Below are 27,948 nucleotides of genomic sequence, written 5' to 3'. Positions count from 1 at the left end.
TCCCAGAGCACTTGGCTTGCAAAGTGCCGGAGCGGCTGAGCCCCACGCACCGCGCTGAGCCCCGATCCCATGCAGCAGCGAAGCTCTCTGCGGCCGCTCCTCGCTGGGGCCTCCTGTCAGGAGACTTATTTACTAAAACGGGGAATAATACATCTCGTCTAACTTAATTTACTGCACAATTTCACAGCACATCTAGAAAAACTCGTCCTGGTGTCACTATGATTACCAGCCATGATTTCTGTGTCTGGTGTTTTAGTTGGATGCTGCTTTTTTGCTATTTCATCCATAATTGGAGCAGAAGAGAAATCAATCGTTTCACTTATTTGTTTTTTTATCCCCAAAGCTAATATCCCACTACCCTTCCCCATCATTTCATAAATCCACAGACACAGGTCTCTTACACTGATTGAATTACAACACATAGTGATGGACTTTTTTCAGCACAGGAGGAGTCGAAACACGGCCTACAATTGCTGGGCAATTCTTTCCCCTACCTGGAGGTTTCTGCAAGCTAGGTATCTGCATCCAGCAGCGAGGACATGCTAACAAGCCAAAGAAATAATACACACTGAATTGCTGAACATGGATTTCCATGGTTTCCTGTTGGCTTGCACAACCCCGTTCCCCACTTTCCAGCAATTCAGCGAAGAAGAGCAGAGGGCTGGAAAGCACTGCTTTAATTATCGCCATCAGTCTCAGAGACAAGGCATTTAAGAGCTTTAGCTGCTGTAAACACTCCCTTGATAGCAGATAAGGAATCTGCTGAAAGAGGGTTTTGTGGGGGGAAACCTCAGGGGCATACCAGTTAATCACTGCTGCGCGCTGGATGCACAGGGCACCAGCCCAGCCGTGCGGGCAGCAAAGCCCACCTAGGGAATACAAAATGGGTATAAAAGGTGGCAAAAGAGTGTGTGAAGAATATTGGCTGGCTTTGCCCTGTTGTAATGACCCTGAAGTCAATGAAAGTCCACCGGGGATGTGTTTGGAGCAGGTATTGTCATTCATCTCTTTCTAAGGAAAAAAAAAATAAAAATAAAAGAACGTGTTTTCTTTTTGGTAGGGCCAGCCTTTCAGGGGCACATCGCAGAAGGAATCAAAGTTAATGTAAGAACATAATTCTGTTATATATTACAGCTGAGAGAGGCCCAAGGAAAGACTACACAATCAGGTCAAAAACGCTGTCTTTCTGCAGATGCTCTCCTGGTCCCCAGCAGCTCGTGCCAAGGGAGCTCCCGAGCCACAGGTAGTTTCTCCACATTTAATAACCCTCTATGGATTTTTCTTCTATGAATGTGTTCCTTACTATATTTCAAAACATGTCATTGATTTGAGTGGTGTTTAAATGAACTCGAGAACTCGGGCTTAAACCTGTCACCAACACAAACAACTGATTGATACCAGCGATGAGTTGTGCCTACTCCTGTTAGAGATTAATTTGGCCCATGCCATTCAATGCAGACTGACAAGCCAGCTTTCCTGCAAGAAGCAGCTGAACTTCGTGACTTTCCATGCCCGGAGGTCAAGCCTTGCTTTTGGCAGGCAGAGCCTGAGCTCCTGTGCCGCCCAGCCTGCATGTCTTCACCCAACAAAGTCATGGGGCCCCAGGGAATGAGACAGCTTTCACTGAAAAGCCATTTCCTTGCACAGATCTGGACAGTTATTCCACATACCTCTTTACTTGGATGATACAATTAACCATTCAATTACAAGACATAAAAAGATGCTTAAGCACTGCTTTGCATGTAGCACTGGAGTCCCACCTTTATCTATTTGAGAACATGAGGACTTCAGCATGAAACTGTGGAATAAGTCAACAAGCCGTGGTTGAAGAAACCGGTCTCTAAATCTCCTCTTCTCTATTCACTCCCCTTGTTTTGCACCTTTCTTTGAATAATTAACGTATTAACTTCCCTGGTAAAGGAGTTAAAAAGAAATAGTTACGCATCAACAGCAGGGACGTTTTACATAAACATATTTTTAATCACTATACAGCATGTCAGTTTCTACATGCCAGCCACGAGACAGCTTTTTACTGGGCAAACACCACAGGGATTAAGAGCCTCAAAATATCACCCACCGACTGCCAGCTTTGGAGGCCTGGGATTTTTACACTGGTGAAACCTCCCTCGAAGTCCTATGAGCGTATGTGTATTTTTAACCCTCCTGCAACATGGCCGCATGTGCCTGCATGCCCACACCCAGCAGATTTCAGCACAATGGCAGTAGCAGCTCATAGGGTAAGTCTTCCACAGACCTCAGCAGCCTTTTTCCTTTTTATTTTGAAGGGGAGCAGCTGAAGATGAATGGTTATGAACAGAAGAGGAGAGCCACCAGATCATGCTGCTGTCGAACTTGCCGGTGGCGTGTTTTTAATGACTAGCACCTCAGGTACAGTTTGACTTTTTATATGGAAAGCACTTAAAACAGTTAAATCAGGCTCTAAAGCAACGGAGTAGAAGCAGCATCATGGTGCATCTCAAAGAAGGGCTCAGAAACCAGATCCTGGGCTCAAGCCACTCTGTGCCTGCTGTCCTCACACATTCCCGGCATCAGGGAATGCTCCTTGCCAGTTGTTTCCAACGAGACCTCCTATTTTTATTTATTAAACACAACACCACCACGCATTTCTGTCCCAGTCCCCCCGACTCCTGCTAATAAAGCAGCCTCGTCAGCATCCTCGCAGGCTGGGGCAGCCTGCCTTTACGGAGGGAAAAAGAAGAAACACAGAAAGAAGGACTAAAAAGGCAGATGGACAAACAAATATATATCCTCCCCTGAGATTCCTCTTTTGTTTTTCCCTTAAAAGAAGAACAAAAGAACCAACAAAACCAATTATTTTTTTCTGCAGCTGAATCAGCTCCTCCAGTGCATCACCTCCATTTATTACAGCAAAATACACTGTTAACTGTCTACAAGGCATGGAGAGAAGAGTTGCATGGCTTTTTAGATGGGATGTGGCTGAAATATGGCCATGATCACAAATATAAGGCTGGGAGCAGGCTCTGCTCAGCCCGCCAGCTCACTTCTGCCAGGCAGCAAGGTGCAGCATGGTGGGAAGCTCAGCAGCTTTTCATGCACACATGCAAAGACCACCATTTCTGCAGCCACCTCATCACATGGGCTGGGAAAAATGCTTTCAACCTCTGCAGAAGAGATCAGAAACAAGACGAGGTTTTCCTTTTTCCTCCAGAGACCCTGTGAGCAGCTGGGCTATCCCTTCTATTTTTGCAGTGGCTGGATGTCTTGTCTGAAAGCACCATAGCAGCTGATATTCTTCCAGTCAAATTTAGGGCACAAGCACGTGAGCCAGGTGTGAACTACCCAGGCCAACCATTCATGCTGCTTACCCCCACACATGGCAAAGCCTTCACCTGAATTAGCACTCAGCCCATAACTGATTCAGACACCTCAACATGACAAAAATTTCCCAGTTTTGCCCTCACTTAGCTTAAAGTGAGAGCAAACATCCTCAACTGCTGCCAGGGGACAGCTTAACGGGTACAGGTTGCCCCATAAAATTGCCATAGCAAGAGCGCTAAAGCACAGGTGCATTTACACAGCACTGTCCTGAGCACCAGCAGGCTGCCAGATTTTTTTTGCCGTAAAATTGCCTTTGAGAAAAGCCATTATTTATCCCAGATGTAAAACACCTTGCTTCCTCCACGTTCCCTGATAATTTGATGCCACAAGATAATAATAAAGCATCTCCATATTTTATACAGCAGCGTAAAAATTTACAAGTGAAAAAGAAAACCCACTGCGGTGGCAGAGATGCCTAGTAAAACAAGTGGACTGTTTTAACATTTCTGGGCTCCTCTATGACACTGCACCACGTTTGTGTTGTTTAAATGCACCCAAGGCCCACACACCTCATGCAGGTGAGGTGCTCCTCACATTTCATGCGCTAACAGATATTACAAGGTGGATAGCTCGCCTTGACTGGCCCGAGCAGCTCGGTGTGAGCAAGGCTGCTGGTATTACTTTCACGAGTAATTTAATCTATTTTGTAAAAGGTTAGGACAAAATTAAGATTAAACTTTGATGCTCTCGACACTTCTCTTTTTTTTAAGAAGGTATTTTGAAGAAATTATTACCGTAATAAAGGAAAGGACAAATATATGTCAGTAATAGAAAACAAATTTATACTCCTGCTGTGACAAATGGGCCGTGCCGTGCTGAGCGGCCCCGTGCCCTGGTCGGAGGGGACACCCCGGCCTGGCCTCGCTTAATGGAAACTTCTCATTGACTTCTGCCGGGCCAAGTTTCCACCTAGAGATTTGATATTTGCCTTCATGGCTGCTTCTTAATCAAATAGGGTACTTTTAGAACGAAATTACCGTGGCTGTATTACGGACAGAAGACATCTCACTTCAAGGGCATAAGCCAACCATTAAATGATGGACATTAGAGAGAAACTTTTCTGGTGAGCAACTTACTGCACCCCCACGGCGCCACACGCGATTCTGCTTCAAAAATGATGGCTTTGCTTAGCGCTGCCTGCCTCCTCCCAGGCCCACGGGCCTTGGTCCTTCCTCATCATCTCTTTCCCTGGGGAAGGCCACCAGGATCCCCAGGCACATCAGCCTTTGTGCACTTCTCCCCTTCTAGGAAGCAAGCAAGGGCAGTGAGAAGGCCTCACCGGTCCTCTCGATGGAGGGACGGGAGGGTGCCCTTCACCCCGAGGCCCTGGGGTGGTCTGTGAGGGGGTTTCTCCTCTGTGTGGCCTGGCCTCCCAGGAGACTGCTGGGGTGTATTTTGGATTGAGGAAGGCTCAAAATCGTGACAGGAATCATGGCAGAGGATTCAGTGTTTATACGGAGCAGCTCAGATCCTGCAGCCCCTAAAGGCTGAAGTTCCTCAAGCCTGGACAGATCCCGAGGAAGCCCCAAGAGCTTCATCGCTGCCTTGGGCCCCAGGGGTAGGAAGCACAACCCTCACTTCTGGCCCTGAGGCACAAGCACCTACTTGCATCCCCAGGGACAGGAGCAGCTCTTCTCTCTTCCCTTGCTCTTCTGTAGCCACACATCCTGGCTCTTCTTGGTCATTGACACTTTGTAGGGTCATGAAACCACCCAAAGCTTTCACTGAGCAGCTCCCCACCATCAATTCCGGGTTCTGCATGTGGGCTGGTTTCTGGACAAGATTTGCCGAAATTAGAGCAAGCAGTACCCTTCTGTAGCACCTTCCTTCAAACTACCTTCAAACACCCACTTTGTGGCAGATTCCAGCCAGATAAGGTCCCACTGTATGCAAAAGCAAAACCAGATGGTTCGCTGAGAAGGCAAGGACAGTGCTGTACATGATGAAGTTATGGGCCATCATTTGTAGTGGCGTTTCTGTGTAGTTACTTTCAAATGATTCATTTGAAAGTTTTCTTATTCTCCTAGCTTGAAGATAATTCAGAAATAACTTGATTACATACACTTGCCATCAGTGGAAACAGTACTAGAAAAAAAAAGTTTTACTTGTTACTGTCTAGTGCTCAATTTTCTGATTTGATTTTTTTTTTCCACAAATCTAATACAGCTTGTTAAGTAGTAATATAATCAAGAATGGCAAGTATGGATGCCAGTTTTACAGAGATTAAATCATCTCTAAAGAAACTAGCAACAAAAGAGTCAAAAAGAAAATCCGATCCTGCTGGAAATCCATTAGTTTTAAAAAGGACACACTTGCTCGAAAGGGCACTGATTAAATCAACTGAAGCATTGTATAAAATAATTGGGTGGGAGGAAATGGACGGTTAATTATTATGCTATAAACATAGTTATTGCTAACCTAAGTAGTTGCACAGATTACAAAGTCAGGTGGTTTATTTTCCAGTGATCAATCTGTGAGATTTCTGCCTGAAACAACAGATGTATATACAGAATGCACATGCATACACAGTGAATATATATACATATAAATATACACATAAAAAGCAGATTAAATAATTTAAAAAATACAGAAACAGCAAACAAAAATCCAATGCTAATGCCTTCCAGCAGTAACCAGCATGACGATGGTTACCAACACTTGCAGAAAAAGTCCTGCTGCATGAGGTGATATCCTGGGACACAGAGCAGCGCCCATGCTGGGAGTGGGGCAGCCTTTCCTTCTCTGACACCCCTGGGACCTGCGCCCCAACCTCAGCAACAGCATTTAAGCTCTGATCTCAAGGCTACTGGACAGCCACGACTCCCACGAGGTCTGCCATGGAGAGAGGTCAGTACTTTGCAAAGCAAAGTGCCTAAGACCTCTGCACAAATCTGTCACTTGAGGATACTGGTAGTTACTCCTCCTGGTAAAGCTCGTGGAGATTCAGGAATGAGGAACCACGTCTAAGCCAACAGTACCTGCATGACTACAGACATTACTTCCTCCACCCACATAACCACTTTCAATGAATGGCAGGTGGAGTATCTCTATGTTGTAAATGCAAGTGCAAGGAACAATTGCATTATTTACATAAAAATATTATGTTCTAAAGGTTCTAAAAGGAGACATCCTATAGTTATGCAAGTAAAAGCTTAATACGCATACACTTCTTAAATACTGCAAAATTCTCACTCTTACAAGCCATTTCTTGTATTACCTTTCATTTCTATGAATACTTTACAGTACTGTTTTATTTTTTTTATTACAAATATTGCCTACACTCCATTGCTGAGCAGCATTTCAGACGACAGGTTAATATACCTGCACACGCCCCTTGAAGCAGCCCAACATCTGCTGTCATACACCAGCAATCAAAGTCACATAGCTGATTCCTTGACTTCAGCAAGTGAACTGCAAACAGTAGGAGCTAAGGTTCTGGGACACGTGGCACTCAGAGCAAGCCAAACCTTTGGGATTCTCCTATGTTACATTAGATTACACCATAGCAATCAGATCTTCATTACTCTTTAAATATTTATGTTAACATCAACCACAGAAGGCCAACAACAGCCAAATCGACCAATACAGAGAGCATCTGTTCAGCAACAGATGTGTTGGGAAACTATTTTGACTGGGTAGATTATACATGTACTTACGTTTATACATATACAAATGCATATACACATATATATTTAGGCACACAGACACTGAATCCTTGCATTAATTTCCAGGATGTAAAAAAAGAAAACATAAAAGGATGTAGGCTTTGAAAAATATATACGAGACAGAGAAGGCTTACGATGGATGGGCGGCATCCTTCCCCCAACTTAAGTAACTCAGATGGTGCTCAGTCACCAGGAAGGTTTATTCCCAGAGTCAAGCTAAAAAACCCTGAGATGGTTTTGGTCTGAACCACTCAAAAAATAGGTAGGCTTAAAAGGAAGACTGTGAAATTTAGGTAATATTTTTCTCCCCACGGCTCTGCTCCCTGACCACAGCCTGTATTTGGATGCTTTTCTCTTCATCCAGCACCCAGGGATCTGAATCTGGAAGACCTCTTGCCATCCATTCACAGAGATGCTCTCCACACTTCTTCCAGAGAACGAGAAATGGCATTTCCCTCGCACAGAAGTCCTGCCCCATAGCAGCCATCCTTCACAGCTACAGTACAGAAAGAGACTGCATGCTTCAAGCTTATGAACTTGCATGCAGAGGCTCTGCTTTACCAAAACAAGCCGAGGAAGCTGCTTTTGGCAACAGGAGAGGAAAAGCACAATAGTGGGGAAGGGGAAAAAAGTGTACCAGTACTAAACTGGGAAAACAGATCAAGAAAAAAAATTTAAAGTAAAAAGAAAATAGCAGGATTGGGGAAACACTAGAAAATTTTCTATGGTTCCCAAAGCTTCCTACAGGTAGTCTTGTTTCTGGAACTTCTCTATGAAACAGTTACTGTGTTTTCATAATATTAGCATCACTGTCACTGCATTGCATCCTATTTTGACTTTCTGTAATGCAAAACCTTTCCCAAACCTGAGGGGTTCCCAAAGGCACCTTGGGACATTCGCAACCTAAAAGCTATGGGGGAGAGGTCAAGGCACCACAAAGGACATAAAAACACCCCTTATCATCGCATCACTGATCTCTTAATAAAAATAACTTGAAAAAAAAAAAAACATATGTAGCAAATTTCTGCCACAGCCCAAGAATAAAACCGCAGTAAAGAGAGAAACAGAAAGATAACAGTGGAACTGAGTAAAACTGCATGGGGCTGGGCAGGGATGCTCCCCCAGCAAGGCACCCAGCCTGCAGCTCCGCATCGGGAGGAGACACCTCTGACAGGTTGTCATTAGCACCCTGATCCTGCTTTCCTCTAGTTTCCGTATATCTAGGTCATTAGCTTCAAAAATACAGCATGTAGGATAGGGAAAGGGCTTATAAGAAAAATAAACACATCTTTGTTTGCTTGGAAAATGGAAACTCTAGGATTAAAGGTATCTGTATAAAAACTAATATCACAGATGAGCTGAAAGCTTTTTTGTTTTTCAAATCAAGAGAGTGAAGACCCAAAGGTATGCACTGTGCTCTGTTAATCCACCAGCTATTTGAATACCCGAATCCTTTCCCCTGTTCACCCCCTTTCTTTTATTTTCTTACCCTAGCTACTTTCTGTCTCTTCACAAGCAGCAGTCTTTGCCATAGCACAGATCTCCTTCCTGCTGCCTGCAGTATTTACCCTGCAACTTCTTGCTGCTACGCGTTAGCTGCAAAGGTGCTCCTCAGCCTAAAATCCGGATAATTGCAGAAGACCAAAGTGAATGAGCAAACACTGCCTTGGATTACACAGACTGGCTTATCCTCAAACATGCTGAAATCCAGCAGCAACTGGAAGCCTGAGGCAAAATTATTCAAGTCTCAGTCCCAGTTTGACCGGCATAGTGTTGTCTTCAAGGGCATTAAGCCCTGCTGCCCACTCAGAGGAAGGGAAAAAAGAGCCACAGGTTCAAAGGTGCTGTGCTACCAAGTTGTTACTCCAATTTGGTGACTGCTGCCTTTTCTTCTTTCCCCCCTCCTTGTTATTTTGGTTATTCCCCCTTCAGTCATTTCACAGTGAGATGCTAACAGGCTGCCAAATAAACCCTTTGGAGAACATAAGGATGTTACATGCTTCATGATTCCTAAAGAAAATATCCAGTACTGTATTAGGGATTTTACATAGTTCAATTTAACTCTTGTGTACTTGCGCTAGGCACCCATGAACAGAGACTGTCCCTCTGCATATTGCAAAGCCGTGCCCTCTGCTCGCTTTTTTCAATTCTTCCCCCAAAATGCTTCCATCAAACCTTAGACTGGAGGAATCCTTAATCTAATGATCCACGGAGGACATCGCTGCCCAACCCTGGCAGCTTCAAGCTCTTACCAAATGCATGAGCTGCCTCTCCTTCCCCATGAAGCAAAAACATCTTATAAGGCAAGTGACAGCCATTCTGACCCCACATACAGCTTTTTTTACCTTTTTCTTTTTCTCTTTTAAGGCACGTTTTGCAGACAGATGGAGCCACGACGCTCCTGCAGCACCTCATCGAAATTCTCACCCAGTTTCGCAGCAGCTTGAGGCTGCCCCCGATGAACAGGAGCAGCCCCCACCAAGGCACCCCAGCACCCTCCAGGTCCCCTCCACTACTCCTTCCCCACCCCGGGGGCAGCCAGAAGAGCACGGAGGCAAGGAGCACCTCGGGAAGCCTGTGGGACTTGCCCTGCTTGCTCCTGCAAGATGCTTCCCAGCCCTCCAAGGAAGTTCAGGTTTCTGCCTTGATTTTTGCCTTTTTTTTTTTTTCCTCCACTTTGCTTTGGAAAAGCCACAAAAAATCCCTTCCCTCCCTGAATTCAGAAGCAATGCTTTTGAACTGCAACTATTATTTTTTAATAAACTGTGCTTGTCCAAAATGGCAGGGTATTTAAGAGAAAATGACACTAATTTATGCAAAAGTAAATGATATAATTGCAATATTCATTTCCACCTCAAGTCAATTTTCAAGGTGGTAACGGAAACCAATATGGCTTGAATGGGAAACATCTGGCAGGCAAATCCAAGGAGGGATGCTCAGCACTAAGAAAATGCAACAACTGCAAAGAGATTGGGTGAAGTCTGCTGCAGAGGCAAAGCCAGCCAGAGCCTTGTTCACAGGCTGTCTGGAAAACATGGCTTGCTTCTCCATCCTTCCTCCTAGGTTTAATCCAGGGAGGAGAGAAATGCAACAGAGACTCAGATATGGCACAGAAATCAGCACAAGACACAGCCAGGGAGTTAACCACATTAAGCAGAAGAAAGAAAATTTCAGTAGTATACCAGATTATTTTTTTCTAAGAATCACCTTCCAAATACTCTGGATAGCCAAACAAACAGCACTAAACAGAAAAGGGACATAGAAAGGCCCTCAAGCCTGGCCACAACAAAGGAAAACCATTTCTACTGCAGTCATAACCAATAAAAGAGGTTGCTGGAAAGAGAAGTCTTGATGCCTTTTGTTGAAGAAACACCAGTTTGTGACTAATACATTGCAGAAACTGTTCAAGAACACTGTGCCCATTTGAAAATACGGACTCTGTAGTGTTTTACTACCAAGGTTAGAGAAAGCTGCAAGGAATCAATATTCTTTGCGCATCCACTGCATAGTTCAAAGCTGCCTGTCTGCCGATTTCAGACTGCATACAGGTCTTTCAAGAACTTTAGAAACTGCTCAGAAAAAAATAATATAACAAGTTTTAAGTCTGAATCAGTTTTCTTCCCCTTTTCTTTTTAATTTGTTTTTAGACCATCCCAAACATCCCTACAGCACTCCCTCCACGCATCTAAGGGTTTGGCTCCCTATAAAAAAGAAAATTCAGCATTTCTCACTTATTTCAGGCAGCGTAATATTGGAAATTGCCTGAAAGTCACCAAGACTCCTAGGGAAATCCTACACTGGGCTCCTCTGGCATTAACAGCTGCAAAAAGGTCTTTGCCAGCAGATTCCTGATATGCCTAACTTGTTTCATGTTGATCTGGAGCATCACCTCAAAGCCCACAGACAACAGGTTTGTTTTAATAAGTTACTTTTCCCAGGTCAAAAAACTATCAAAGCATATGGTTCATACAGGCATGGAAATTCAAGGTCAAGAATGACTGTAGCTAACATAAAAAAAAAAACATGAAAAAAAACTTTTGGGATTCTTTGCTTTCTGAGAGCACAAAGCAAATCTTGTGGCTGACACCAGATGACAGGATTCAAGACACTTGTTGCGATAACAATACAAGCAATTAAATAAGCTTTATCCTTCTGAAATAACTAGGTATGATCTGTGGAAATGTCACACTGGATTTCAACTCAGTGACTATGCCAGCAAAACATTTTTTGGATTAATTATAGGAACGAGTCAATCAATCTGATGTTGCTCACAGGGAGAAAATAAACATAGAAAGCATTGAGGTATACTCTGATCTAGCATAGATGCCTCTGTGTTAACTGTCCAAAGGCTGAAAAAGCTCTTTTACGTCTACTGCAGTTAGGGATACCATGTGAAACTCAGATTTATAGTCAACACAGACACATTTTGAACAGTAACAGAGCTTTAATTTACAATGCATATTGGATTACAGAAAGAATTCTGACTATGAAAACTTTCCAAAGCTTCACAACCACTGAGGGTTTGAAGCAAAACCTTTTTTTTTTTCCTAAAGTGACATTTTTCATGAACATGACCAAAACACAATCCAACAATAAAAAAAAATCCACCATCATCACATTGTATTTTTGTGGGGAAGTCAGCTTGAGTTAGCTGAGAAAGAGACACAGCATTATTTGCAATTAGCCAAAACAAGAGGCTGTCTATGGGACGGATGCTGGGCTGCGTTATAGCACCAGCTTCTCTGTTTCCTGCATTAGCAGGATTGTTCCACTCCATGATGGGCTGACTGACTTCCTGCTGACTTCCACACCTTGAAACTCACAGCAGTTAAGAACTTAGATCACAAAAAAGTATCAATAATCAGAGTTTCTGACTTGCCATTTCCTTGGGAAAAGCCTGAACCTCAGACTCAGCCCTGCATCCCAGCTAGACGTAATTACATTAAAAACAAAGGAGGAAAGAACACACTCTGCTTTACTCTGGTCTCCTTAGCAAAGCACAGGATTTGCAATTCTGCTTACGATACACTAAAAAGAGGCTGAATTGTTCAGGTAAGCACAAGTCGTAAACATGGAGAGTTTAGAAAGGACACGATCAACAGTTCACATCAGACGATTAGGAAGCCCAGACACTGATCACTGGCATATTACAGCAAAGACTAGATTTAGCAGTACAGTTTTTCTGTCCTTACCTAGTTTTTAATTGCACAAACAGACCCTGTTTGCTTTACTACCTGACTATGCCCTTGGCAAACCACACTGGAGATGGTGATGTGTCTTTATTTATAAATGATAATTTACTTATAAATAATTAAAAAAAAAAGCACTGACATGTGGTCTGGGACCAACCCAATGGTCCCCACTGCATGGGCTCAGCCAACAACCCTAAAGCCATCAATCAGTTAAAATGGGGTGTTACAAAAACAACCTTTTTTTTTTTTTTAAAAAACAGGAAACTACCCAGCACACCAGACAGTAATAATGTTCATGTTACGGTTTCTGAGGAGTCATTTGGATCTGGACACATCCCCACATCTGCCTTTATCTCAGAGTTACGCAGTGACCAGCAGGACCTGAGCAACGCGATGTGATGTCTGTGTTGGCCCCGCTAGGGACCAGGGTTGGACCAGATGACGTCCCATGGTCCTGTCCAAGGATGTTATTTTACTACTCTGAGTGAGTGAGTACAGGAGCAACAACAGCTCATGACCCAAACCCACGGGGCCATTACTGATGCTCCACTCCTTCAGCATCCAAAAGCTGAAGCTCTCAGAGGGCTCTGAGCCTCCCTGGTTTTCTCCCAGCTACTTAAGGGAGAATCCGTGCACCTCGCTGCAAACAAGAATAGATCTGGGGGCATTACTAAAGGATTTCCATCAATTCATTATTTTAGACCACAAAACCACACCTAACACGTTAAACTACCAGCCAGAAAGACAACCTTTGTAAAACTTTACGCAGTAATCCCAGGAAGACTGGTCATCTCCTTGGTGCAAGACTAGAGGAAAAGAGGGACAGAGGCAAACCCTGGTTGAGGACTCCCATGTAGTTTGAGGAGAAGACAGCTGAAATGTCTCCAACTCGAATATTCAAAACAGCTTCCATATCATACAGGACTTACATACATACTGCTAACTGCAGGCTCAGTCAGGTGCTGTTTTGACTGTTTAAAACAAGAGAAAACATTCTTCATGAAGGAACTCAAGCTGTACACACTGAATCAAAAAACAGCTCTTTCACACTTTGCACACTGCCAATCCTACCAGTCTGCCCAGGCCTTAGAAATAAAGGAGAAAATGAGAGTAGCGTGACATGCTATGATACTTTTTGATTATTAAATTCATGCCACATTGTTGATTCATCTATAATTCATTGCAAAAAGCATTGCAAATATTCAGCAAAAGTGCCATGATCTTGGGAAAGACACCTCTTTATTTTTCCTTTAAGCAAACCAAGACCAGAAATAAGCAATTCACACCTAGTCCATCGTGCAGGAACAAGAAACAGTTATTCGCTGATTAAATTCATCCAAATCTACTGAGCTCCAGTTCTAGGTATTTGGGAAAATTGGTTCCCAGATCCTGTGGATTTGGGGTAAGAACTAGAGGGCAAACTAGTCTCCAAAACTGGGAGGATTCCTTCAGGAAATGCATGTAATTGGTGCATGTCATTACAAATTGGAGAATGGCTTCACACATTCAGGCATGCTATTACAAGATTTAATCCATCGAAACAGTTTGCAGAATTGCTCTATGGCTAAGCAGGGTGTAAAACACAGTCAGGTCAAACAAAAATAAATATTCAGTAGTTAATTCCCCCCCAGTACATCATCTGGACATTCAGGCAGGTGGTTTAACGGGAGGCTCAGACTTAAATGAAAAGGAAAACTTGTCTGAAGTGCTGCTGAAAGCCATTTTCCAGACTACACAGGCTCAAAGGTGGCCCAGAGAGCTTTCTTTCTGTCTTTAGAGGTCAACGCCCGCCAGCAAAATCTGTGACATTATTATCTGTAGCCTACAGAGACCGCCAGCTACACTCACCACCAAGCCGAAATGGAACTAGCTATAATCCCTTGTCCCCTGCAGGAATGGTATCCTTTAATTTTTAACCTCCTGTAAGTTAGATTTTGCTTAATTATGTTTATCATTGCCCTCTGTATGCTCTGGTGCTGTCGAGCTGTTGAACTAAAAGAACAGGCATGACTTCAAAAACAGGTAACACCTAAAAAGGTCTGTCTTAGAGGTTTGTTGGTGTACTTGCAGGTTTAGACTTGGCCATTGGAGTTAATTCTGGACGTGGGAGATGAAGCAAGATGTTATCTTTCTGACCTCCCCACCCCGCTGAACATGCCAGTCCACCTGAGCACAGGCTGAAAATCAGCTCCAGCTCCTGACGAGAGTCCTGGGGAAAGCCTTGTACGTGCCATCCAGCTTCCACTGCTGTAACGGAGCCAGGATTTGCCACACTGTATTTGAAGCAGAAACGTGCAGAATGGACTTTCCCACTTGGGGCAGCACTGCTGCAGCAAAATCAGCAGGATTTGTCCCACGTCAAAGGCTGCCTTCATTCAGAGGGGCACGCAGGTGTCCCCCATCACCGCCAAAAGGGTGCCAGCTGTGCTGATGCTGGCCAAGGACCCACAGTCCTGCACCAGGCATCCTGGCACCCACGGGGGCTGCCCAGCACAGCCAAAAAAACCCCAAGCCTCACCAGCCCCAAACCTGCATGAGGTGCTTCAGGGATGCTCGGAGGTGTCTGCAAGTGGGACCTGAGTGGCAGGAGGTCCAGGAGAGACCTGGCACCTACCAGCTGGATGCTCACGGAGGACAAACTGTGTGCGCGTGTGCTTCTTGCTAACACACCCCCTGGTTATGGTAGAGGACTCGGTGCCACCACACTGCTGATTTTGGCCGCCTTGACAAAATGCTTACTTAATACAATCCGTCAGAAATCCTGAACTCGGTAGACGAAAAATGGGTTCTCTGCTAAATAAGTTATATCATATAGGTTATTGCTGCCTTACTGGCAGCTTTCTCAGGATAGACCGACAAACCAAAAATAATTGGATTCCTCTCATTTATTGTCTATCCAAACAAAATTTGATTTTCATACACATCTTAGCTGGTGGAGTAAAATATTTCACATCTCTGAATGCTCTCCAATGGATCAGTCCTATGCATGCTCAGGGTCCACTTCTGGAAGATAAATGTATGTAGTGGCATATACATGCTTGGTCACACTCAGGCTGTGCCAGTGCCCCTGTGCAGATGATGCCTGCTAGGAAGATAAAGCATTTAATAGGTAATGGCCCAACAGTGGAGCAATCACCTGCAGAAACTGCACAGAACATAAACCATGTGCCACTGTATTTGCTCAAAATAATCAGTGCCACCTTCTTTTATATATATATTGATATATATATATAATATATACACACATATATAACATGCTTCTGGCTGTATAAATATTACTCTCATTTTTAAACTAAGGTTCAGATAAGGAATACTTGCTTCTGCCTACAATTATTTGAGGGTTTTATTTTTTTTCCTACAGAATGACAGATTATACTGTCTTTTCAAACTGACAGAGCAAAAGAGATTACTGTGATAATCAGGTTACCTTACAGATAGATAGAAAGAAAAGAGAGATTCAGAGATATTCTTCCGCCTAACAATCCCCAGACTTAATATTTTCATCTGCTGGGTGAGCACTATCTCTGTAAGGTTTATTTGAACATATCACTTTCCTACTAAAGCATTTTCTTGCTTTTTTAGACTTTCTCTAAGGATTTTCAGCTAAAAATAGATTAGAGTTTTAGTTTCAAAGCACAATCCTAACTGAAATTGGAGAAGATAGATCATAGTAATTTTGTTTACCTTATAATAAAAGAAAATGGGGAATATTCCACATACTTGAATAAGAATTTAAAAAGCTACCAACACTAAAAGATAAAGCAACATCTGTCCAGCAAGTCCGTAACCAAGCTCTGCATTAATTACCCAGAAACATTTTTAAGCCATGAGCTAAGTGGGACACCAGAAAGGCCTGGACATTTCTACTGATAAAGATGGTCACGATAGGAAACATTAAGAAAGAGTCTCTGAAATTAAACATTATGAAAGGGTCTCTCAAAAATAAATCAATAAATAAATAATAAAAACCCCAACCTGATTCTCCAATATTAACATTTGTTTTGTTTTTAAACTGTTGCTCATGAGGTACTAACATGATGACACAGTGATGATACAGGATGTCCAGAAGAGGACACCATGAGAAACTGGGAAAACACAGTAAAAATACTGCAGCAGAAATTATAGTTCCTGGGGCTCATACAGAGTCCGTGGACCTTTGAGTCATGGAAAAGAGGAGCCCCCAGACCCCAAATGACTACACTGGATAGCCTCCCCCCTGTCCCACAGCCACAGTCAGGGTTCACTTTTCCTTTGTTGTGTTTCAGGTGATGACTTCCAAGCTCAAGTCTCCAAGTTTCACCAAATTGGGCCTTTTTTTTCTTTTTTTTTTTAGCAGACAACTCAACTGTAACTGCTGCCACGAGTTCGAGTTCCTCCCCAGCAGGTATCTGATAAGAAAGGGACAGTATGGGAGCAGCATCTATAGACCTCTAGGATTGGGTTAGGCCCCAAAGAACGTAAAGGGCTAAAATAATAGTATCCCGATCCCCAAAACCCAATCAAGTCTCTCAGCTAGTGTGTCTGACAAAATGCTTTCAGAGCATCTGCAGATCCCAAAGGAAAATGTAAAGCAATGAGAAGATGCTAGTTTTAATTTCATTTTTCCAGGCTCAGCAACTCACTTCTGGATCTAACACCAAAATGGAAGCAGAGATCTGGCACCCACTGGCATCAATTTCAGCCTGGGGAGGATCTGGTTCTTTCAGATTTGATTTCTTAATCAGCTCAGCCACAATGCTCAACAATTAGCAAATGCATTGTTCAGATGAGAACCCTCTGCTATCATCCAATTAAAAACACAATTAGAGAACAGGGAAGCCATCTCCATGCATCTTCACAACCAGGACAATCCACAGAAGCTTAAGCCCATTTCCAACCAACATTTCTAGACCTGGTAAGGCTTGCTCACCTGAAGGGTACTTGCCTTGGACCTCAAAAATGGACCCGTCCTCAAGAACAAATTTCTAGGGCATGTCAAACTACTCACAGGACCTGACACCACAGTAATGCTTAGCAAATTCAGGACAGAGTTAAATGAGCCTCTCAAGTACATTTGATCTGCAGCACCAAAATTTACAAAAAAAGCAAAGGCCTTCCTGATATAACACCAGGTTGGGTTCACAAACAGGTATAATTTATCAATGATATGCATGCAAACCTCAATACTGTGGGGCTGATCCAAACAAACTGGATAAAATGGATCATCATTCAAATTATAATCATTTAAAAAGTTTAAAAAAAAATAAAGTGTGTAAGTATTGAGTTTCAAACCATTAAAATGGGGTGGAAGCTAGCTGATAGCAAAATAACAGGCCAGAGCCCTACCCCAATATTAAAACAGCCGTGGGTTAAGTCCTGCTCCACAGGCTTGGATGTCAATGAGCATTAAGCCCCTCAAGACTTCTCTTTTTGCCCATCAGCAGCTCCGAGGGAAGGGGACTGCACCACCAGCCACTGGGAGAGCCGTGGCAATGGGCACACGGAGATGCAGAGCTCAGAGCTGGAGGAAAAGCAGGTTTTTAGTTTGCCTTTATTTTCCTTTTCCTCTCCAAGACATACAACAGACTCATCAGCTTCAATTTCTTGTTTCCCTTTGCTGAATTTATGAGCACATTATTTGTATTCATAAAGGTTGCAGGAGAGCCAGCATCAGAAACCCAGCTTGTGAAGTATTTATGTAGAGGTCTAACCTAAAGAACACCTCCAAAGAAAGTGTCCCTGGGCTGCCAAGATTCAGTCTGTAGCTCTAAACTAGATCAAGATCTTTTTCAACAAAACATTTTTTTTTCCTCTTTTCTGAAAACGCAGATTCCTCAAAACCCAAGCACGCTGGGTGTGAGGAAAACTTCATTAGAAAAAGCCCGTAATTTCAGTACTGCAGTGTGTGGTCAAAACCAGAATGGAGATGAAAAGCATCTGAATGCCAAAAAATGATGTGAGATAGGAAAAGTAATCCCTGTTGCGGGAAAGGAGGGTGAGACAGCCCCAGGCTGCGCGCTCCCAGTGCTATTGGGGTGCCAGTTCCCAAATTGGCCCACGTGTCTCCTACAAAATCCCGGCACTGTGAGCAACGCCCAACGGGAAACCATTAACATCTTGATTTAATGACTCGCTACGAGTGCTGAAATTACAGCTGCTCTTCTGATTCCAGAGATTAAACTTTCTGCACTCATAAAACCTCTTCTCTTCACTTGGCTGCTGCTTTTGGTGTCTTTTGGTGAGTGATGGACAGTGTTATCCTAAAGGGGATCCAGTGATTTCCAAACAAAACATGCGACTGATGCCGACTACATGATCTGAAAAAATGCTAAATCAGATGAAGCCAAACGACCAAAAAATTATTTCTTATTAAATTTCATATTACATTTCTTCATATGGTAATTAAAAAGTTTATGGCCAAAGATATAGAAAGCACTAAAAATGATGTATACGAAAAGATCTTACTGAACTTAACGCACCGTGAAATTATTCAACGGGCCGGTTTAAATACTTTGCTGTAAAAATACACAGCATAAAAGCATGTTTCACTACTCTTTGTTTAATAGTTGAGATAATTAAAAAAAGACAGTATTTCCAAATATAAAAATCATGTATTTATGTTCTCAGAGAGTTCCTAGAAGTACAATTTGGAGAATATAACAGCACTAGACACATGGAAAATGCCAGGGACTCACTTCTATTTTGTAATTCTCTGAAACCATCCTTTTCAGAATAACATGAAATACTAGAAATCACATTTCTATTCTGATTGACTTTTCATTTTACCAGGCTCAACGTGTTTAAACTACCATCTTGTTACGACCTGAAATATTTCAGGGTTATGGTTATTTTACAAATGATTGTCAAGAGCAAATTTACAAATTAATCCTAAAGTAGCAAAAAATGACTGCTGAATAATTTCAGCGACTCTCCCCAATGTTTGCACAATTCTTTGCTTAATTCCCACTAGCTGCATGCCTCCGCTGGCACAAAAAAATGGAGCTGTAGCACAGACTGTGTCTACATTGCATATTCTTGCCAAGTAAAGAATTTTCATTTTTTTTTCTTTTTTAAACCCCATCTTATTAACTCCTCCAGTGCTGACGCAAAGACATATTCCCATTAAATGTTTCTTTTTCAACCTTAACTGGATCTTCTTCAAACAGCCCGCTGGCCACCCTGTTACCATCCCAAAAGGCCAACATCCGACATCACTTTTCCCACCAGCACAGACGTTTGCAGAAGCAGAACATCTACCCACAAGAAAAATATGCGTTTTTATCTGGGTTTTCAGAAGAAGAAAGGGAGGGTGCTGCCCACCTCCACGAGGGTAAAAGGTGTCTACTGCCATTGCTCCAAGCACAATATTTATGTGGAAATTAATTCAAACACGGAAAACTGCCTTGAAACACCAATTAGGTGACAGGTCAACCAGCAAGGGAAAGCACCCACCCTCCTACCTCAAACCTTCAGCTCAAATTTTTATAGACGTGAAAAAAACTGTTCTTTTGTGGACTATATGGTGCGTGAAGGGTTCAATGGGGAGACACATTTTCTTGATTTCCTCTGGATGTAAACCATTACATTCAAGGGAGGACTCAAGCACCAACCAATGTGGAATTATATGTATTTTGACAGCAATGATCATAATTCATTTCCTATCTTGCACCATGTCAGATGGCTGGTGAGGCCGCATACTAATGCATGTTCCCTGCCATTTGCAATGCATCTCGTCCTTCTGACATGCTCAGCCACAAGAACGTTCACGATGAAGTGAACAGCATTTCTAAAATTCAGGAGGAAAGTGGATGTAAAATAATTATTAAGGAACCAAATTAAGGAGGCAGAATGTGAGTTTTGCCACAGAGCACTTCAGCAGCAATTTTAAATGTGGTAAAAGCTGTCAAATATTATGTTAATCCTAATTTAAAAAAAAATAAATAAACTTTTTGTGGACAGAATACTGAACTGGCTGCTTGATCCATGTTGTTGGCATCACTCCCCACGCCACTGTATGCACCAACCACTTCCTTTTCATTTAAAGCACTTCAATATGCTGTTCTACTGTGCCTTTTTTTTGTTTTGTTTTGTTTCGTTTTTTTGTTTTGTTTTTTTTTTCAGTGGGACAGGGAGATAAAATAACACTACGGATACCTATTTTCCAAAAATACTCTAATGAAGTCAATGGAGAATCCAGGAGCTCAATACCATAAATACAGAAAAGAAACAGAACATATCAATCAAGCAAACCCAGCCTGAACTGCATCTATAACAAAAATAAGGAAGGAAACAACAACATATTCAGCAGGGGAATAGCTGAGAAAATATTGACTTGTTAAAGAGAAGCTACAGACATATTTCGAGCTCTGAGGAGGTTGTAATTGTTTCTAAATAAAGCTAGAAGCCCAACTGCATGGTCAGCTAGCTCCTGAATGGATTCGTAATTCTGAACTACAAACGTTAGGTGGGATTTTTATCATCGTTTCTGCTCAAATTCTTTCTTGGAACAAAAATACCAATACCCACTAATTTTCAAAAGGAAATATGCGTGCAATTGGTGCTCTGTTAATGGCCACTGACGCTTCTGTACTAGTACTGCATTTCTTTCTGCTTTTATTGACCTGCTTGGGTGGCCTTAAAAAGAGCCAAAAGCATAACTAAAGCTGTAGCACAAGCCCAAGGGTTTCCAACGCCCATCCCAAAAGCCTGCCCCAAGCAGCCAAACCTACCCGTACAAGCTTGGGTAGAGGAGCACCATGAAAACCCAGCGGGGACCATCCCCGAACAGCACTGTACTACTGGGGAAGATACCTGCTAGCTCCTAGGGCAATGCTTTCACAGTGCTCACACATGCAACATCCACAATGGCCTCTCTAAATGAACCTGGTTTCGTTTTTGGCAGGGTGTACATTAATTACTGGTAGGACAAGCACTGTGGCCCTCCCTCCCCACCCCAGCACCATCTTCTCATGCTCAGTGCTGGGCTGCAGCAGCCGTGCGCCGGCTGAGAGGCAGGAAAACCTCTCCTTGTTCAAGTAGTAATTATAATTCTCCTTATTACAATAAAATCCATTCTGTGATTAAATTTCACTCTGAGAAGGTTCATTTTCCCATTTGTGGAGATTTTATTAGTTTGTAGCAGTGTCTGCTTTCCTTCCTTTGAATCTATTCTGAAATTGCTCTCTTTTTTTCCTTTTTTTTCCCCCTCCAAAATCCCTCTCTTTCAAGTGACATTTGCCAACATTAGTCTGATTTAAGACCTTTTATCCAACCCATTGCCTTTTACTTAACTATATTGCTTCCAAGACCACTGGGATCTCCAGGCATTAATCACTAGCATTCACACTGAAGCTGGCTTCAGGCAACGAGTTACCATTTCTTTGGGGAACACCGTGCACCATCAGCTGAAGTGCACCGAATGGTTTGCTCTGTTAAATTAACTCTAAAAGCTAACTCTTCCCCAGACCATAAATGCCCATCTTCTGAAAGCGTCATTTCTGTGGCAGTGCCAACCAATTCCATGACTGAGCTTTATGACAAGGAAAACAAACCCAACTTCATTTCTTCCCTTCATTTAGGCTGAACTTTCCCCCATAGGACATGGGACCCAGTCTAGGAACAACAGGTCAACCCCACTTGCTTGGCCAAACCAGTTGATGCCGTGGTCCTGCATCCTAGAGCTGGATGGTCCTGGCTGCAGCTCAGCGGGGTTGGAAAGCCCACAAACCCTTGGATGGGAAGAGCAACATGCTACCAACAGCCATTAAACTCGCAAAAATTGCTTTACAAGCTCAACAAGGTCACTCAGCCAGGCAGCAAGGAGACAGGGACAGGGATTAGCATTGCCTAACGAGCGCAAGGGAGACAGAGCAGCAGCTCTGAATGCAAATTCACATCTGGCCGGTAACCAAGTGCTCCCAACCAGGCACCCCATGCACGGTCCTACACTGTTGGCTCTTCCTAAGTGAGGGAGCACCACATTTTGGACCTTCCTAGACCCAAAAGGACGCACAAACAAAGCCAAAGTCACAATGCCACTTTTAAGATGTTTCGCACAAAACGCAAGTTTTCCAAGACTAGCGATGGAGACAAGTTGTGCTCCTCGGCAGGGATGCCCTTGCCAAGAAGAGTAGACCCCAGATTCCCACATTTTGCAGAACTGCTTTGACTCCACCTTGTACAACATGCTGCATCTTTTGTTTTTCCAACAACAGAAATTTCCTTTCTCCTTTTGCTTATTTTGAGTGTCACCAGGAAATAAAACAGGAATAACGCACATCAACATTAACCTCGCTTAAATCTGTTGACATCCACCCCACCACAAGGGCCTTGCACGAGCAGCATTTGGCTCTGTTCTCCTGCAGCCTTCCTGGACAAGCAGCGTTGGGTTTGTTTGTTCCCTGGGTGTTTGCCGTCGGAGAGCCGAGGTCACATTCTCAGTCACAGTAAATCAGCGCGGCTCCGCTGCTTCCAAGGGAGCACGGGCGTTTGCAGGAGGCGAACACCTAAGGTCGTCTTTGCAAAGGCATCAGGTGGAGGTAAGGGAGGGGGTGCGGGCAGGCACCCAAGCAAGGTTTTCCAAATGGCACGAGCTCATCTACAAGGTGAAATTAGCGCGGGGTAAATCAGAGCAGGAATTGAACATGCATTTGTAATTCCACGCAAATTCCCTATGTGAACAGATTTAATCTGCATTACAAATGGCTTTTCATGGCTGAAGTCAACACAGAGCTATTCTTTCAGGAGGAGCAGAAATCTAAGGCTCTATTATTATATGTTTCAGCTCGAGTTTCTGGCATATTTTTCTTGACCTAGGAATGTGGATTTATAAATACGCTCCTGATTTCTGCAAGTCTGAGCCAATGCATAACTAATATTCCCAGGCATCTAATAATGCAACACAGACATGCTACCTACAGGAGTAGTTTTTTCGAAACGTCATTAGGCGGCTTTGAACCTAATAGCCATGTCTCTGTTAAGTTTTTGTGTCTTTTCTCTGCGATTGTGGCGTGAGGTTCAAAGCAGCCCTCAGCAAATTCAGCTGCTTCAAGAAAATCAGCTGTACAGGCCAAACATACACATACACACACACACGCAATTAAAATCAAATGCCTAGATGATCATTTCAGTTTTAATTAGATTTTACTGGGACTACGAGTTAAGTCAAGACTGCAGGCTGAGATGTCGATTTAAAGCTGTAGCTAATGTGTTTTATTGCCAGATTTGCTCATAGTCAAAGCTAATTATCCCCATTATGTTTACATGATTTTTCAAACAACAACAAAAAAAGCATTAAACGGGCAAGCATGTAGAAAGCAGATTGGCGTGCTAGTGTCTGTGCATACGTGCACGTGCATGTGTGCTTTTACCAACTATTTAAAACCTCTCAAACAGGAAAAAAAAAAAAAACAGGTAGCAAATGAAGTAAGCACGGTACAGTTAAACAAACATCTCATTGCATGAAATGGTTCCTGGTGGGCCCTGGAAACGAGAACGTCCTACAGTATGCCCAAATACATTGGTATTGCAGACTGCATGAGGTTTTTAAGTTGACTAAGAAATGCTAAGTAATTTTTCACAATTATGTCTTGGAAAGTAAGAGGAAGCTAAAGAGAATTTTTTGTGGTTTCCTACTTGGAATATCAAATACTGATTTTCTTAAACAGGTTCTCACTGTTAGTATTTCTTAATTTTATCTCCAGGGAAAGGATGAGTGGAGATGTTATATAAAAAGAAAACACAAATTTGAAACTTTTTACATTTCTATGTTTGTTTTTTTGTTTTAAAGAAAAAATAAATAAATAAAAAAAACTCATTTTGAAGTAAAGCCTTGCCTCTCTACCTCAAGAATGAGTTTGGATACAGCCTAAAGAAACCTTCTCTATTGCTTTTGCCCCCGTCCCTGAGCAAGGACCAGGAGCATTCCCTCCGTTTCACCTCTCTACCCATGGCTTGTACCCTGAGCAGAGCCCAGTGCCTGCCACTCGCTTCCTCCGCCACGATCTCCAGCTACCAGGGATCCTGCGGTGACACACAGGGCGTCTGAGGAGACGCCCAGAAGTTCATCTTCCATGTGTTAAATCAAAACCAGCGCGCGTAGAGTCAGCCAATTTTTTTTCCCCTCTCCTGTCAGAACAGATTTCATTTTGCTTTTGTTTTGATTTTAAAAGGAAAACATTCTGGAGGGAAAAAAAATGCTTAAACATTGGAAAATGACAGCTTATTTGGAATAAAAATAAAATAAAGAACAAAAACAACCGGAAACCCAACTACTGAGACTTCAACATGGGTTTGCACAGCCCCATTGGTCCCCTCTAGAGGAGGGTCTCCCCTGCACTGGGTGGGGGGGGGACAGCCCAGGTGAGCTCAGATGCCTGCAGCAGCACTTTTGAGCCCAAAAGCATTTAATATCCCTTCCATACAGTGGCTGGAGCTGCCAGCCAGTCCTCTTGAAAAACTGAAGATACTCCCCTTGCCACTTCCACAGGACATCCCCGAGCTGCTTGGAGGCACCTGCGAGGGCTGGGAAGCCGGAACACAGCAGAAAGCCTACAAAAGCAGCGAGTTTTAGGGCATCGAGCCAGAAAGAGAAGATGCCTCGTCTTTTCTGAATGTAACACTGCATCGCTAAATACACATGTGGGTTTTCACTATTTGCTTGCAGTCAGGATGTCTTCTGCTTTATCAATTTTGCTTACTCCCCCGTCACGTGCAGGGCAGTCACTCTCTGGCCATCCTTCCCATTCAACCCACCTGAGCTAATGCAAGGAAGCACATGGTAGGGTCTCCAGGGACCAAAGCCCCAAACACTCACCCCATCACCCACCAGGTACAACACAGGCTCTGTGGTGCTGCCAAGGCAGCAATTAGCTGCCATTAGGTAAGCAAATGGCTTTCTTGGCATCATTAATCCAGCAGCAAAATATGGACTACCTGTATATCTTGAATAACCTCACATGCACAGCCTCACAAGACATCCAGAGAACATCATGGTAGTTTGTAAAAGCTTTGTGAAAGGCTAAAAAGAGAGCAGTCTTTAATAGTTTCAGTGCTTTCACATTTGGTAAGTTCGGGCTTTGGCTAGCAAGAGGACCCGATACACATTCCTGCTATTAATTGCTTCTGAATTTACAATCGTAAATCTCTTAAAAGCAATACTCCAAACAAAACACTTCCCGATCTTCTGGCTTTCTTAGCATTAAGTAAGAAGAGGGTGGGAAAGCACTCACAACCCTCAGATGTTTTGCTAAAACCATCTGCTGTGCTGCTTCAGGTCAGCCCCAACACCAGAACTGAGGCATCACACAGCCCGTCTGGCCTTGGGGCATGCCCAGAAAATTATTACTTCTCTTTTTCCCGGCTGGGTTAAACGTGGCCTATGGTCACAGCAGGTAGGAACATCAGTGGGAGGCTGCCCAGGTGCATGTACAGGGCTGTGGCCATACCTTGAGGCTGCTGGGCCATTCTACTTCGTCTTCACTGCGGCAGCTGCTCTTGCTGTCACTTGCTTTGAGGGAACAGATGGGCTTGCTCAGTCTGTCTGCGGATTTCCAAGCCCATCAGCCAAGAGGGGCCAGTGAATACAGCAAAGGAAGACCCCTCTTGGAGAGCCTCTCCTTGGGCATCCAACAAAAGAGAAAACGAAGAGCTAACGCTGGACAAGACCCAAGAACTCTTTGTGTGAAGAACTACTGGTGGGAAAAACATGCCCTTGAGAGACCGAGCCAGAGGCAAGTGGTGGCAATGGCTAATAACCCCCCAGGCTGGAAGGGCTGGGGCTTATGTGACAGCCCAGCATGCCCATGGCATCAGATGGACGGAAATCCTGGCGGATTTTGCTCAGCCCACTTAGAAACCACACCTGCATGTGGAGACAGAGCTTTTTGTTCTTCTGCTTGCAAACAAAATGTCCTTTCAGCAACACCTGGCTGTGGCTCCTGCTTCTGTTTTGCTCTCCTAGTATTTTCTCAGTTGCACTGAAGCCCACAAGCCCTTTAGCTTTCAGTCCACAAATGGAAGGTCAGCCACTGTTCAGAGAGGCCAAAGTCTTTGTTTGCAGCCCCAAATAGGATTGCATTACTTAAGCCTGAGCTGCCATTCTCAATTTTCTTCATTCACACTACACACTGGCAGCCGATTCGGTTGAAAGAAATTTGGCAAGTGCTCTTGGACCTTCGTCCTCCACTGTTCCCTTTTCCCCAAACAGTTAAACCAACTGTTTTCCTTTGCTATTAATGAAAGATACTAAAGCATCTCGCTAGCGCATAAGTAGAGCAAACAAACGCGTGCCTGTTTGGGAACCACTTGGCTCGCACCGTGAGGATCTGATAGCAATTAATGCCTCTGCACTTCTTAATGCCTTCTTTTTATTTAAGCTTTTCCAGATGTATCACCGAGCACATCACCACCCAGCATCCTAGGCATAAGCGACAAGGTGCACAGGATTAGGTATCTGATACCTGCGCTAAACAAAACACAACTTCAAACTCCTCCTGCAATTGCAGGTGCACTGTTTAAAGGCTGCAGCATGAAAATACATAAAACCCCCTGGGGATGCTTTCTACTGGAGGAGACCCTTCTTTTCCAAGAGAGAGGCTGTCAGTCTCCTACTTGCCATGGCCATGTTGATGTTTTTTGGGAAGAAAGCCCTGCAATAGCAGTGAGGAGCCTTGACCGAACACAGCTGATGGCTCTCCCTCCTCACCTCAGCAGAAGAAGCACTCAGAAACCAGTTCTCTGCAGTGATGAAGAGCTTTCCTCCCTATTAAGTGACAGCTTTCCCTGGATAGCTTCATCTGATGTCACCCGCCAGCACCAAACCTTGCAAGTAGCTGGCAAGACGTGAGAGGCAACGAATGCGTCACCTCATGGACTGAGCCACCAGCACTCACTTATTACTAATATCTGTTTCTAACGAGTAAAACAGACCCTGTGTAAGTTGGCACACACACCTAACGTGTGTAGGTGGCGATCCCCTGGAATCACAGGCTGACTCACCGACGCGAAAGGCACATGCCAACGCCTCCACACCCCGGGGCCCTCGAGCCTTTCTTGCTGGGATGGGAAGGCAGGCTGCACCGAAAGCAGTCACAGCTTTAATTTATTATATTCTGTTCAAAAGCTGTCCCAAGTTGGGTTAATCCAAATCATGCTGCCTGCATGGTTTTGTACATTCCTGATGTTTTATTTATACCTCTTCTGTTAGCAGAACGTATACTGGGTTATCCATGGGTCCCTGGTGCCAATAAATGTCAGGACTGGAAGTTGCATTGTTTGTTCAGCTCGGTAATGAGAGGTTTTGTAACACAATCATTCAACGCTGACACCATTTATTGACTCTGTAAAACAACCACTTTTCGAACTCGTTATCATTAATTGATCCCATGGAAGTCAAGCTCAAAAGAAAGAAACAGACTCGTCATATTAGCAAGGCAAGGTTTCGCACCGGGCAACGTGCTGATGAATCACCAATTGGATTATTTCCAGGCTCAACCACTGGAGTTCAGAAATCCTTTAGCGCCCAGAACCGATAGCAAGGGTGAGCCAAAATGTGTTGCTGACTGCTGTCCCTTCCCAGGGAGCTCCCCCAGCACCAGCTCCCCCGGACGAGGATGCACCAGCACTGGAGAGACTTGGAATGTGAAACACAACCTGATTTATTCAGGATTTAGTTCAGAATTTGTTTTCAGAATCAGAAATGAACTTCAGACCACATGAAGTTAGGATCTAAAACAGAATTCACTCAGTATCGG

The 27,948-nt window shown here is 43.6% G+C and overlaps 1 protein-coding gene across 10 annotated transcripts in view; it reads right to left on the bottom strand.

Annotated features, from left to right (window-relative positions):
- The window catches only part of ERBB4 (erb-b2 receptor tyrosine kinase 4), a 581,012-nt gene that overhangs the window by 504,502 nt on the left and 48,562 nt on the right, over positions 1-27,948 (bottom strand). The window contains exon 1 of one of the 10 annotated variants that reach the window (XM_083841530.1): positions 1-27,948. This exon is cut by the window's left edge and continues 16,945 nt beyond it. The exons of the other annotated variants lie outside the window; for them this stretch is intronic. The gene's annotated coding sequence lies outside the window, so the exon portion shown is untranslated. 10 annotated transcript variants of the gene reach the window in all.

Source organism: Anser anser (assembly GCF_964211835.1).
Source record: "Anser anser genome assembly, chromosome: 6".
NCBI classification, from domain to species: Eukaryota; Metazoa; Chordata; class Aves; order Anseriformes; family Anatidae; genus Anser; species Anser anser.
This window is presented reverse-complemented; position numbering and strand designations above follow the sequence as displayed.